Here is a 14,019-nt window from a genome sequence, read left to right on the forward strand (position 1 = left end):
GAATATGTGTAAAACATGTGTAACATGTATAACATGTATAAGTAACAAATAAAATGAAATGAAGAAAACAAAAAATATGATATGAATTAAAGTGCAATAAAATAAAGTGAAATGAATTAAAAAAGAAGAAGAAAGAAAAACAAATGAAAAGTGAAATGGGAAAAAAAAAAAAAGGGAAAAAAATGGGGGTGAATATGACGGTGAACCATATGAAGGACGATGCATAGACCATAAAATAATATGGTGTAATGTAGTGAACAAAAAATGCCTAAAGATTGAGCATAGTGAAAAGGTGCACCTTAATTCTAATGGTCTTATTTGTTTTATAGTATATTAACTTGTGTTTTTTATTATTTTTATGATTATTGTTATATTATTTTTGTTTTTTGTATTTTTGTTGCCTGTATGTGTTTGTGTACTTACTCATTATTGTAATAATAACTGAGACACCGGGGCATCTATCTGGACTGGTTAAACATTCATTGTGAGCTGAACCATTAATACAAAGACAAAAACAAAAGCAAAACATATTGTGTGTTTTTTGTTCTTATTACTGTATTAACTGTTTTTTGTATATACAGCTGTCAACAGTAATGTTCGGCTTCTCCGTTTTATCGAATTTTATTTGTTCCTTGTAAATATACATTTAAGTATTTAATTCATGTAGATCGCACAGTCATTGCGACATGTATGGCGATGTCTTTGTTGTCGGCGAGATGTGGTGGCCTCAAATGTGGCTTTTTTTTTGTAATTGGATGTGTCAAGACAGAGAATCAGATGGCGTATTTCCATTTCAACACATGTTTACCTACTGCCTAGGGAGTTTTTCATTAACCCTTCATTAACCTCTTGGTTTCCTTTTGGTTTTACTTTTCCCTTTCCAGTCTAACATTAAAGTATTAAAATATTGTAATACCAATATATCGATTCCGCTATGCAACCTGACACACACTCCATGCCCATACCCTGATCGCTATCATTCTCTAGAGAGATTCTCTATTTAGAATGAGGTTCACATGTTGGCAATTGTCCGCTAATAGCGGTTATTTTTCATTAGCCTCATATAGCCACATTGACACTTCCCGACATTTCAAGTGCCTCTTTTTTACTATCATTTCATACTATTCTGCATGTTTACTCATTTACTGATTTTTAAGATATTTTAGAACTCTTCTATAAACGGCCACACATGTTCACATCTTTTTGCTTTTGTTTTTGTCTTTGTATTAATGGTTCAGCTCACAATGAATGTTTAACCAGTCCAGATAGATGCCCCGGTGTCTCAGTTATTATTACAATAATGAGTAAGTACACAAACACATACAGGCAACAAAAATGCAAAAAACAAAAATAATATAACAATAATCATAAAAATAATAAAAAACACAAGTTAATATACTATAAAACAAATAAGACCATTAGAATTAAGGTGCACCTTTTCACTATGCTCAATCTTTAGGCATTTTTTGTTCACTACATTACACCATATTATTTTATGGTCTATGCATCGTCCTTCATATGGTTCACCGTCATATTCACCCCCATTTTTTCCCTTTTTTTTCCCCCCCATTTCACTTTTCATTTGTTTTTCTTTCTTCTTCTTTTTTAATTCATTTCACTTTACTTTATTGCACTTTAATTCATATCATATTTTTTGTTTTCTTCATTTCATTTTATTTGTTACTTATACATGTTACACATGTTTTACACATATCATTCCATTTCCTGTCCTCTTTAATTCACTTCTCTTACACTCAAATATATTTCTTCACACTTACACATACTCCTACACTCTCTTTCACATTTTTCTGCACCCCACTTCTCTATTGGGTCAACACATCATTTTATCCAATGTTCACTATTCACTATGAATTTGTATGAGACATAGTCCACATGAGACACTCTCTGATTGTCTGTCGAGACACACCCAAACTTCACAGGGGACCCTGTTCAACTTAATTGTTTCCAGAGCCCCCTCCCACTCATTGGGTTGTAAGGTATATATTCACTCATTTTACTGCTTACACACTAGCTATGAAGAAGCACTAAGGCATAGTGCGAAACGTCAGCTTTTCTTTTGTTGTGCTGTTTTTTGCTGTGGCATGTATTTTGTGATTTTTAATTAAAGGAGGAGGTTTTTTTGGAGTGTGGCTGTCCCAGCTTTTTTCCGTCATCCTAACCTGCATTTTGATTGCACTGCCTGCACCCTTGGCTCGGACCATAGGAATCAGATTACCTGGTTCTCTTTGAGCGGTTACCCACTCTCTCATTACAGTGTTTGAGAGCTGATTGGAGGAAAGGAACACACCCCTCTTCACACAGCAGAAGAACTGTGTTGTGAATAGACAAGCTCTGTGCTGAGCTCTCCTCCCAAACTCAACTTTATCTCATGTGTCGGAAAATCTTTTTAGAAGTCACTCATGCTGATTACAGAGGAATGAAGAACAGGAGAGAAATGCCACTTAGAGCTTTGGGGTAAGATAAGTAAAGACTACAGATATACTGTATGTGCTTTGCTCAGATGTCATGACTGAGGTTTCCAACCACTTTAAATGTCACACTGCAGATTTTCAGCTATGAGGCATTAGGCACAGGAAGTAATTTTCTATTTTTTTAGGTGGAATTACAGGCAAAAAACACTATTTCAGAGTAATTTTTAGGTGCAATTAAAATTGTAGATGTTCTCTATACAAAAGACAACCCTTGCATTTTTGAGTTTAGCTCCAGTTTAAGTACAGTACTTGAAAAGGAACTTCAGTTCCTTCTTTGGTGACACCACACTCTCCTCTGACACAGACATTATGGTTCATGTGAAAATATGCCGAGAGGCTCTGGCCAGGCTTTTGGGTCCTGGTAGAGCCCTTCAGCACATCTGACCTAGCACAGTAGATTCCCCATGCACGAGCAAATACATCACAGTTGTGGGAGTTCCCAATAGCCATCTTTGTGTAAATCTACAAAAAGTATAAAAATGCTCAGAGAAACCTGTGCATGTGTAGATGTGCCACAGAGCTCACCTAGTACCCTAAGCTGTGCGGCACATCTTTGCATGCTCGGGGGGGGGGGGGGGGGGGCACAAGTGTCATTCACACAAATAAAAGGAAATGGCTAAAAAAGATACATTTATATCCAATTTTGAGAGAGGGAGAATGCAGAGCAACATGACACTTACTTCAGGGTGAAGGTCCACTTTAAGCACGTATAAAACATGCTTCATAGATAACCATATACATAGACCATAGATAACATATTACAACATACAGTATATTTTATGTCAGGCTCTCTGTAACTTGCAATAATCCTAAAAGTAATCTTTATTGCGAAAGCTGTTTGTGCACTTCATAAATATGTCTGCAGCCGAATGAACATATTGCTCAAGTAAAATCAGGAACAAGCCAGGATAAACCAAGCTAAAAGTTAGAAGGAATAAGCTAACAGGCCACAGGAACACAAGCAAATGTTGATGACCACCCAGCAGCCAGTGAAGAAAATTGTGATAGGAATAGTAAAGGCTTCCTGATTCTGTGTTGTCTTCATGCACAAACCCACGGGCATGCACAGGGGCGGACTGACAATTCGGGCTCTCGGGCACTGCCCGAGGGCCCCATGCCACTAGGGGGCCCCAGCAGGGTTGCCAGCCTCAGTAAAACAAGGGACAGTATGTAAAAATCTATGTTTTTATAAAAATCCCAAGATTATAGCTACCCCGCCTCTCCAGTACCTTTTCAGTGTGTGTATGTGTATTCTGTGTGTATATTGTGTGTCTGTGTGTGTGTATACTGTGTATGTATACTATATGTGTGTGTAGTGCTACCCCCGCAGGAGCCGCTGATTGTTGTTGGGATCGGCATATTAAGTTAACTCTCAGTGTTGTCTAGGGGTGTAGTTGATGAGTGGAGTAGTGAGCGAATGTCCAGTCAATCAGAGAAGGTTTTCAAATGCTTTATTTTCGGCCCAACATAGCCAGCATCAACATGAGGTAGGGAGAAAAGGTTGATGAAGCGATAGAGAACTTTGCAGTATCAGGCCTGGATATGAAAGGAGCAATCCTGCTCTCAACAGCACAGTAGTAGTAGTTACAGTTCGTCGCCACTCCAGCCAGAGTGGGCGAAGCGCCCCCCGGACAGACTCCTGCCACGAGCCTGGCAGCCGAAGTGTCAGTTTAGATTGCTGGGTGGAACAGGCCTCTGCCACAGACCTGGCTCTAGGAACCTCTGCCACAGGCCTAGTACTTAAATGAGTTGAATGGATTGAGCGAATCCTCCCAGTAGATTTAGTCAGGGTCACCGGGTGACAGTTGAAGTGTACCTGTCAATGTCCCGGTCACCAGATCCCCGATGGTTCGTTCAAGCCCTGTTGGACAACCTGCCTCCGGGTTCTCCTCAAGCCGACCCCCCATCAAACGGCACACAGCCTGGGACCTCCTCAATAGAGTTGGGGACCCAGTAAGTCACTGGGGCCCCTTTCAGCAACATGGAGCTCTGCGTAGCATGCGACCCCGGCCTGATAGGCCATCGCCGGGGTCCGTTGGATGCGCACACCCTAAAGGTGGGTGCCGCACCTGGAACCTGGAACCCGCGAAGAACCACACAAAATGGCGTCTGCAACAGATATACTCTCCCCCAGCATGCCCCGCGAGGGAAAACTCCTCTAATTGGCTGCTGGGAAAAAGTGGATTTGCCAGAACCCCTCTAGCGCCACCTGTCGCCCAGGGGTGGAATCAGCACCCCTGGAGCGCAGACTGACCTACAGGACAGTTCCGGAATGACAGCAGCCCAGAATTTAGAAAATTATGAATGGGAGCAAAATAACTCTCCCATTCCCCACTAACTTTAGCGTAGTGCCCATACTGAAAGTAAGGGGGCGCTACATGTGTATACTGTGTGGCCCCATAATCTTTTGCCTGGGGGCCCCATAATCTCCTATTGCCCGGGGGCCCCATGAGTTGTTAGTCTGCCCCTGGGCATGCATGTGCATTTGCAAACGCACTTGGTAAAAGGAACATTGATAGTAGAGGCTTTGTTCTGTGACTTAATGCAATTACAGAAAACGAATTATACTTTTTTTATTCACAGTAAAGATAGTTGTTTAACACTAATCAAAGCAGAAAAAAGTGAATTATGTTTAGGTTTGTTGTGTGTTTTTATCTATATATTGCATTTAATATTTACAAACCGTGTTGTCCTGAAAAAAGATGATATGTGTGTGTATACCTGTTGAGGCACCAACTCCACAAACCTATGAAGGTATGCTGTGGAATCTGTGGTATGCTGTCAGTAGCAGATCCTTTAAGTCCTGTAAGTTTCAAGGTGGGGCCTCCATAGATCAGACTTGTTTTTCAACAACATCCATCAGATGCTTGATTAGATTGAGATCTGGAAAATTGAAGGCTAAGCCAACACTTCAAACTCATTGTTGTGTTCCTCAAACCATTGTTGAAATCATCAGACCAGGCCATCTTCTTCCTTTGCTCTGTGGTCCAGTTTTGCTGCTCCTGTGTCCATTGTAGGTGCTTTTGGCTGTGGACACTGGACAGCATGGGCACCCTGACCGGTCTGTGATTACAAAGCCCCATACACAACAAACTGCAATGCACTGTGTGTTTTGACACTTTTCTATCGGAACTAGCATTAACTTTTTTTTAGCAATTTGATCTACAGTAGCTCTTCTTTTGGTTCGGACTATGCAGCTTAGCCTCCGCTCCCCACATGCATCAACGTGCTTGGCCGCCTATGACCTTGTCATTGGTTCACCAATTTTCCTTCTTTGAGCCAATTTTGTCAGGTCCTGATCACTGCAGACAGGGAATATCCCACAAGAGTTGCAGTTTTGGAGTTGCGCTCATTAGTCATCTAGTTATTACTTGTCCCTTGTCAAATTTGCTCAAATCATTACGCTTGTGCATTTTTTCTGCTTTCAACACATTAACTTTGGGACAACATGTACACTTGCTGCCCAATACTGTATATCGCACCCCTTTTCAGATGCTATTGCATTGTAACAAGATAATCAATGTTATTCACTTTACCTGTCGGTGGTCATAAGGTTATAGATAACTGATGTTGTGACAGAACGAGTCTCTGTCACTATGGGAAGGGATGAAATAAGGACACAGAGTTTGCATGTCAGGTGACTGCAAGGCTACAGAGCAGTTATTTTGAGAGGAGAAATCTGCTCTGGCAGCTTTCTCCGGGTTTTGTTAGTTCCAGATGGGACTCTGTAGGTTGGAGATCCCTAAGAGTTTTGGGTGGGATGGGATCTCCAACCCTGCATCCAGCGCTTGTGGATAGCCAGCAGGTTGTGTGCCCAGGTGCACACAGCCCATATAACGCGGGACTGGTGAGACAGTGAGGGAAGGAAGGTGGAGTGTGAGCAGTTTGCTACTGCTGTATGAAGACAGACCTGTGTCTGGAAAGCTGTCTGCCCTGTGGGAGACTGCAGCCCCTGTTAGGAGGATTCTTTGCCCAGGGACTAGGAAAGGCTGGCCAGCCTTGACAGTCAAGAAGACTAAGGAAGCCAGTGAGTCCAGGGGGCTGGAAAGAATCAAGTTTCTTGGAAGCAAGCAGAGGAACTGCGGCGAAGAGAGAGCAAGGTGGCTCGGTATGTTTTTCATTTAAAGCGGAGGTTCCATTACAAAAAATAAATAAAATAAAAGTCAGCAGCTACTAACACTGGAGCTGCTGACTTTTAATAAGGACACTTACCTGTCCTAGCCGCCAGCGATGTCGGCCCCCGCTGAGGCTGATCCTCGCTCCTGACAGCTCCAAGCGCCGCCATCCACAGTAAGGGAAACAGGCAGTGAAGCCGTACGGCTTCACTGCCCGTTTCCTACTGTGCATGCGCAAGCAGCGCGGTGCTTTGTGAATGGGCCGGCTGCTTTCTGGGACACACACAGTTCCCAGAATGCAGCGCGCTCCATTCACAAGAAGACACCGAGTGTAGGAGGAGCAAGAGAATCCGCAGCGGAGGATGAAGAGGCAGATTTGGCACTTCCGCATAGCAACAGCTATTTAGGGTAAGTAAAAAAAAATTGTTTTTTCATTTTTTTTTTTTTTTTTTTTTTTAGATTTCTGGTGGAAATTTTTTTTAAGTGCTAAACAAAGTTGAAACCCTGAATGGACATTTTTGCTTTTGTTTTTCCATTTAATAAATGTGAGCTACCAGGCCCTTAACTATAATACCTGTGTACAGGTGATACTCGAAAAATTAGAATATCGTGCAAAAATGTATTTATTATTACATTTATTTCACTAATGCAACTTAAAAGGTGAAACTAATATATGAGATAGACTCATTACATGCAAAGCAAGATAGTTCAAGCCATGATTTGTCATAATTGTGACGATTATGGCTTACAGCTCATGAAAACCCCAAATCCACAATCTCTGAAAATTAGAATATTACATGCAATCAATAAAACAAGGATTGTACGTAGAACAATATCGGACCTCTGAAAAGTAGAAGCATGCATATGTATTCAGTACTTGGTTTGGGCCCCTTTTGCAACAATTACTGCCTCAATGCAGCGTGGCATGGAAGCGAACAGCCTGTGTCACTGCTGAGGTGTTATGAAAGATCAGGATGCTTCAATAGCGTCCGTCAGCTCTTCTGCATTGTTCGGTCTCATGTCTCTTATCTTTCTCTTGGCAATGCCCCATAGATTCTCTATGGGGTTCAGGTCAGGCGAGTTTGCTGGCCAATCAAGCACAGCAATCCCACAATCATTGAACCAGGTTTTGGTGCTTTTGGCAGTGTGGACAGGTGACAAGTTCTGCTGGAAAATGAAGTCAGCATCCCCATAGAGCTCGTCTGTGGAAGGAAGCATGAAGTGCTCCAAAATCTCCTGGTAGACGGCTGCTTTGATGCCAGACTTATTGAAGCACAGTGGATCAACACCAGCAGATGACACGGCTCCCCAAATCAACACAGACTGTGGAAACTTCACACTGGACTTTAAGCATCTTGCAGTGTGTGCCTCTCCATTCTTCCTCCATAACCTGGCTCCTTGGTTCCAAATGAGATGCAAAATTTGCTCTCATCAGAAAAGAGGACTTTGGACCACTGAGCAACAGGTAAAACGCTTCTGACGTTGTTTGTTGTTCAGGAGTGGCTTGACAAGAGGAATACGACAATTCCACTCCTTGTGAAAGTCATCAACACTTTTGAATGGCCCTTTCCCTTTCAATCCTCTCCAGGCTGCCGTCATCCCTGCTGCTTGTGCACCTTTTTCTTCCACACTTTTCCCTTCCACATAACTTTCTATTTCTATTTCTATTTCCACCCATGAGCATCTGCGGCAGAAGGCAATGCAGGATGTCTACAGAATTGCCAGCTTCCCACGCACCGTGGGGGCCATTGATTGCACACATGTGGCACTACGGCCCCCCCCCCCCCCCCCCCAGTGCCACAGAGTACATATACCGCAATCGGAAGCAGTGGCATTTCATCAACGTACAGGTGATAGCCGATGCCTAATGCCTCATATGGCACGTACGTGCCAAACACCCCGGGGCCAGCCACGACAGCTACATATACCGTCAAAGCAACATCCCAACGGATGTCAAACAGAACGTGTACAGGGACAGCTGGCTGGTTGGTGAGTGACATGGGAGTCAGGCATGACTGTCCAACCCCATGATGCAGACATCACGAGGGGCACATGCACGACTAACATCCTCCTGTCTTTTCCCTTCCAGGTGACTCTGCATATGCACTTGGGGCCCATCTCCTGACTCCATACCGGAATCCCCAAACCAGAGGAGAGAGAAGATACAATGCTACACACATACGTACCCGTGCAGTGGTGGAACGCACATTTGGCCTCCTGAAGTCCCGTTCCCGAGGCCTGGATAAGTCCGGGGGGACCCTGTTGTATTCCCCAAACTTCGTGTGCCAGATCATCGATGCATGTTGCATGCTACACAACTATGCCATGGGAAAGGGCCTGGAGATTGACATATGTGATGACCTGACCCCCGAACCAGACAGTCCCCCCCTAACCGAGGCTACCCGGCCTGCTGAGGGACCAGTAGTCAGGAGATGCCTCATGGAACGCAGCTTTGCACGTTAAACACACACATTCAGCATGGCACAAGGAGAATGCACGCATGCACACCACTGTGGTCCCTAGCTCACACACACCACATTCACCTCACATTGGATTAGCCCAAGTCCATCGTGCAGGACTTGGAAGCAGCAACGCCACGCCAAGGCCCCAATGGTGTCGCTGTCCATTCATACCACATTCACACGGTCGTGGGGATAACCTCTCCCCGACGACCCAGGGTCACACGCCTTACTGGCAGGTATTCTCAAAAATATTCCGATTGCACACCTTCCGGCAAAATGGCCAAGTAGTAAAAGGGTGCTGAAACGATCACCGGCTGGGAACCGGAAAGCAAATCATATATATATATACTCGCCAGCACACCAGGAATCATAACGTCCAAAGATTTAATGCATATCTATTATGTCAAAAAGAGCAACGTTTCGAGGCCACGCAGGACCTCTTCGTCAGGCAAAAAGATACAAATACAATAAAGCAAACAAATATATAAGAAGCTGTCACCAATGAAAATCTTTGAAAAATAAAACCCACCCACCCCAAACACCTCCTCCCTCTACCCACCCATCCAATCAGGAGTCTACATTAGATATGTTATGCAAGCACCTATTAGTGATCAGTTAATCACAAACAGGCATGAGCAAAGAGTCACATGGGGTACATACCCCCAGCTGTGTTCACGATCAAAACAGTGATCGCATAGCTGCTCAGTTGTACATTGCCAGAAAAAATGTATAATGTGACAGCGCGACTTGTAAAACAAGCCGCTGTGATATGGTTCAATGGGAGGTACTAGAGAGGAAGCGTGCTATATTCACCCAGGATAAGATAATAAGTGAAGAAAAGAAGAAACTTTTTATAAAAAAAAGGTAAAATGACTAATAATAAGCACCAATACAGAACCAAACACCTACATAGATAGGCAAAAAGGAAGAAAAAAAGGAGAAAAAGAATAAAGAAAAAAAGAAAAAAAGTAAAATTAAACAATAATAAACAACTAGAAAAAATGTAAGAAATAAAGAATATAAATAAAAATAAAAATAGATGTAAATTAACATAAATAAACATAAATAGAAAAAAATAAAAATAAATATAAATAAATATAAATAAAAATAAAAATAAATATAAAAAATGAAAATAAATATAAAAAATAAAAATAAATAAATAAAAATAAAAATAAATAAATGCAAATAAAAATAAAAATAAAAATAAAAATAGAAAAATACAAATAAAAATAAAGATAAATAAAAATAAATATAAAACAAAAATAAAACAAAAATAAAACAAAACAAGGCAGAAATCAAAAAACAAAACAAAGTGAAATTACTGAAACAGAAGAAAAGAAAAAGCAAAAGAAAATACCAAAAATCAAAAAGGTAAGAAAGCACCAGGGTGAACAGACTGTTAAAAAAGTGTGAGATATGACATGTAGACACAATACAGAGGGCTAACGGTCCGGGTGAGAACACCAACAGACAAATGGTCACTCAAAAACGAGCCATATCGATGTACATCCTATATCAAACCTGCCTAAAGGTCTAAGTTGATAGGGTCATCGTCCATACATAGTCAAATGTAAAAATGTCTACAATGTCAACCATGAAAAAAGAAAACAAAATACAGTTAAAAGAAGCCCACGGGGGCTTGAAAAAAACCGATGGTATAAAAAATACCATATGGGATGTCATTTCTAATATACAATGGCAAGATAAGATCAGAGAATAACTTTAAATAAATACGATGGCGCAAGAATAATATGCGATTGAAGAAGAACACTAGATAGATAAGCCCAATCAAAGGCCATAAGGCATTGCATAGGGGAGCTTAATGGAAGTCACAGCGATCAATCAGCGATCATCTATAAAGCACGTCAGTGACAAATTCGCGTTCAACCCACCAGGTTGCACTGTCCCTAATGTGTGTATCCAATAGGCCTCACGGCAAAGTAGTGCTCGATTCCGATCACCACCCCTATAGGGTGCTTTAACGTGTTCAATAACCATACCCCGGAGTTCGTGGATCTGGTGTTTGACTGTCACGAAATGTAAAGCCACAGGTTTGTTGATGTCACCCCCACATTCACACACCAGTCACACTGTAGCCCGCACTCCTCACCGTGTGCATATACTACAAAATAAATAAGCTCATACTTTGAGCACATAAAAACATAAATAAGCTCATACTTTGAGCGCATAAAAACATAAATAAGCTCATACTTTGAGCACATAAACATAAATAAGCTCATACTTTGAGCACAAAATAAAAAAAAAAAAAAGGCACTCATTTGCCCTGTCGTGGGCCACGCATGGTGCCACGGCTCCGGCTCCTCAGTTGCCTGGGGGGAGCCTCGGGTGGGGGGGGGGACATCTGGAGGAGGATCATCCCCAGGTCTGCCACTCCTGGCAGGTGATGCCTGCCTGCCCTCCAATGCCACGTCAATGCGGCTGAGGAACACATTTGTCTGTGCCTGCATCCTCAGCAGCCGTGTTTGCCTGTACCGCCACTGCCAGGGTCTTAACCTCTGCCACAAGGTCTGCTGTGGTGGCCTGCAGCTCCCCAATGCAGGTGACCACTGCAGCACAGTTGCCACTGACTTCCTGCAGGCCGTGTTGGTGGACCCACACACTTGTCACATGTTCCCTTCCACCCCCTCACATGCTACACACCGGATGGGGGATAAAAAGCACTTACCTGTCCTCGAGGCCTGATCAAGGGAGTCAAAGCCCTCCAGGCCCTCCAATTGCTCCCTCTCCAGACACCTGGCGATCACCTCCTCCTCCGGGGTCAACCGCACATCACATGGTGGTCCGCCCCCGTGCCACTCTGGTGCCTTCTGATGGCGGCCACTTTATCCCGGACATGCCGCCGCAAATCATAATTTTTTTTGTTAATGTCCTTGGAGGTCCGGGACTTATGGCCAAGGGCATTAACATCACTGGCGATCGTCTCCAGGATTACTTGTTTCCTGGCCCTGCTGGTATGACGACTCTGGGCGCCATAGAGGAAGACATCATACCTCTCTATGACCGAGATGAGGACAGCCTTCTCATCTGGAGAGAAATTTTTCTTCCTCCTGTCTTTCTCTGACTCCACAGCAGCCATCGCTCAGCAAAAGTACCTTGCTTCAGGGATGAAAACAAGCAGGATGTACTTTTGCATCGGACGGGCGTATGGCTGGGCGTATTTATGCGCTCGGCGTAAGCCGGTGGGCAGGCGTATCCCAGGAAGTTGTGCCGGCGTAGTTGTGAGCATGCGCACAGGGGAGCGATCATATGTCCACGTCACTGCGCATGCTCCGTTCATGATATGCCGGGCGTAAACCACTGCTCCACGCTCAGACCATCATTATAAGGTTACACCCACTTACACTTACGCTGGATTACGCCTTCGAAATTACGTTACGCCGGCGCAACGTTGGGAGCAAGTGATTTGTGAATACTTTGCTTGCTTCTCTGTTTTACGTTGGCGCAGCGCATTTGAGATGCGCTACGCCGGCAGAAATATGCGCCGATCTACGTGAATCTGGGCCCTTGTGTTTAAGCTGACAAACTGTAGGCTTGTTCAGCCTGGTAGTGAGGGCCTGTATATATATCGTATAGCTAGAGCCGAGACACAGCTAGGTTTTTGTTTAACTATTTTTTTGTTCTAAAAAACAATGTATTATTAAATGATATTAACAAGACACTAACAGCGCTAGAATGAGCCTATAAATTGGCTTATGAGTCTATCACCCATATACTGCAAATATTACTTGAGTAATTGTCTTTAGGACTATATATGTAACGGTGGATACCCCTAGTAAATATTTTACAAGGATTCCTACTCCTTACAGTCCCATTACTAATAGTCCATGCAATTCCTCAGATATTAATTCTCTTGTTAGAAGTAATCTCAAGGTTTAGGCACTAATCTGCTTGAATGCTGATAGGATCTCTCTGTGATATCCCCCTTAAGATTTTGTACTCACCAGAATGTAGTACTTTAAAGCATTGGATACAACCACTTGTAGTAATCACACATCGGCTCTCCTCCTCTGGTGTATGGTGGTGATGATCTGTATGCTATAATCTGTGTAGCTTGGCAGACATGCAGGGAAGCAAAAAAAACTTTGCATTGTGTAAAATCCTTTTTATTTAAATGAAATACCCCTGCTACCCGCTCATGCTTACACAATAAAAGATAAAATAAGCTTGTCATAAAGGCTGCTGCCTCTGCTCACTGAAATATGGCTCCAATGTTTTGGCTCAAGTTTTCATTCGTAAGTCCCGGGTAGAAGCAAAGCCGCCTCACAAGCTGAATCGTCGCGTAGCCACGCCCTGACGCGTTTCGTGATAGGTCCACGTCTTCAGAGGGCGTGGCTACACATGTTGGTATATCCTATTTATACTGGGGAACTCTCCTTAAATCTCCTCCCCTCTCCCAGCCTCATTGGTCGCCCGCTGACAGGTCCGTGGGGAACCTTCTCCATCAGCTGGCCACCGTACGTCTGAGTCTGCTTGACCCTACGTGAGCCGCTCACAGCTGATTGGCCCGCGCCGGTCACGTGGTCGGAGAAAACAGAGTGCAAAGCTCCCGCCCCTCTGCTTCGCTGGTTGGACGCACGTCGTCAGCCCCAGTAGGAGTCCACCCACTCAGCTGCTCGTGCGTACCAAAGGCACAAACCAGCCCTCGTTTAAGCTTCCGCTTCTGTCGGCTGCTGTGTCTTGTCAGCGAATGGATATTCGCACTCCTTTCACTCATATCTGATTAAGGAGCCGTGTATCCTTCCTTATTAACCCCTCAGGCCCAGTTACTCCTCTCGGATTGTCACTGGTCCTAAACAGGCAAATTAAGGGACCATGTTTAATATCAAAAATAGCATTTCTTTAAAAATCCATATTTAAAAATCACATGTTGTTTTTTTTAAAAAATACACAAATTATAATTTTATAAAAACTATTTTCTGTATGAAAATA

This window comes from Rana temporaria, chromosome 5 (genome assembly GCF_905171775.1).
Source record: "Rana temporaria chromosome 5, aRanTem1.1, whole genome shotgun sequence".
Classification (NCBI taxonomy): Eukaryota; Metazoa; Chordata; class Amphibia; order Anura; family Ranidae; genus Rana; species Rana temporaria.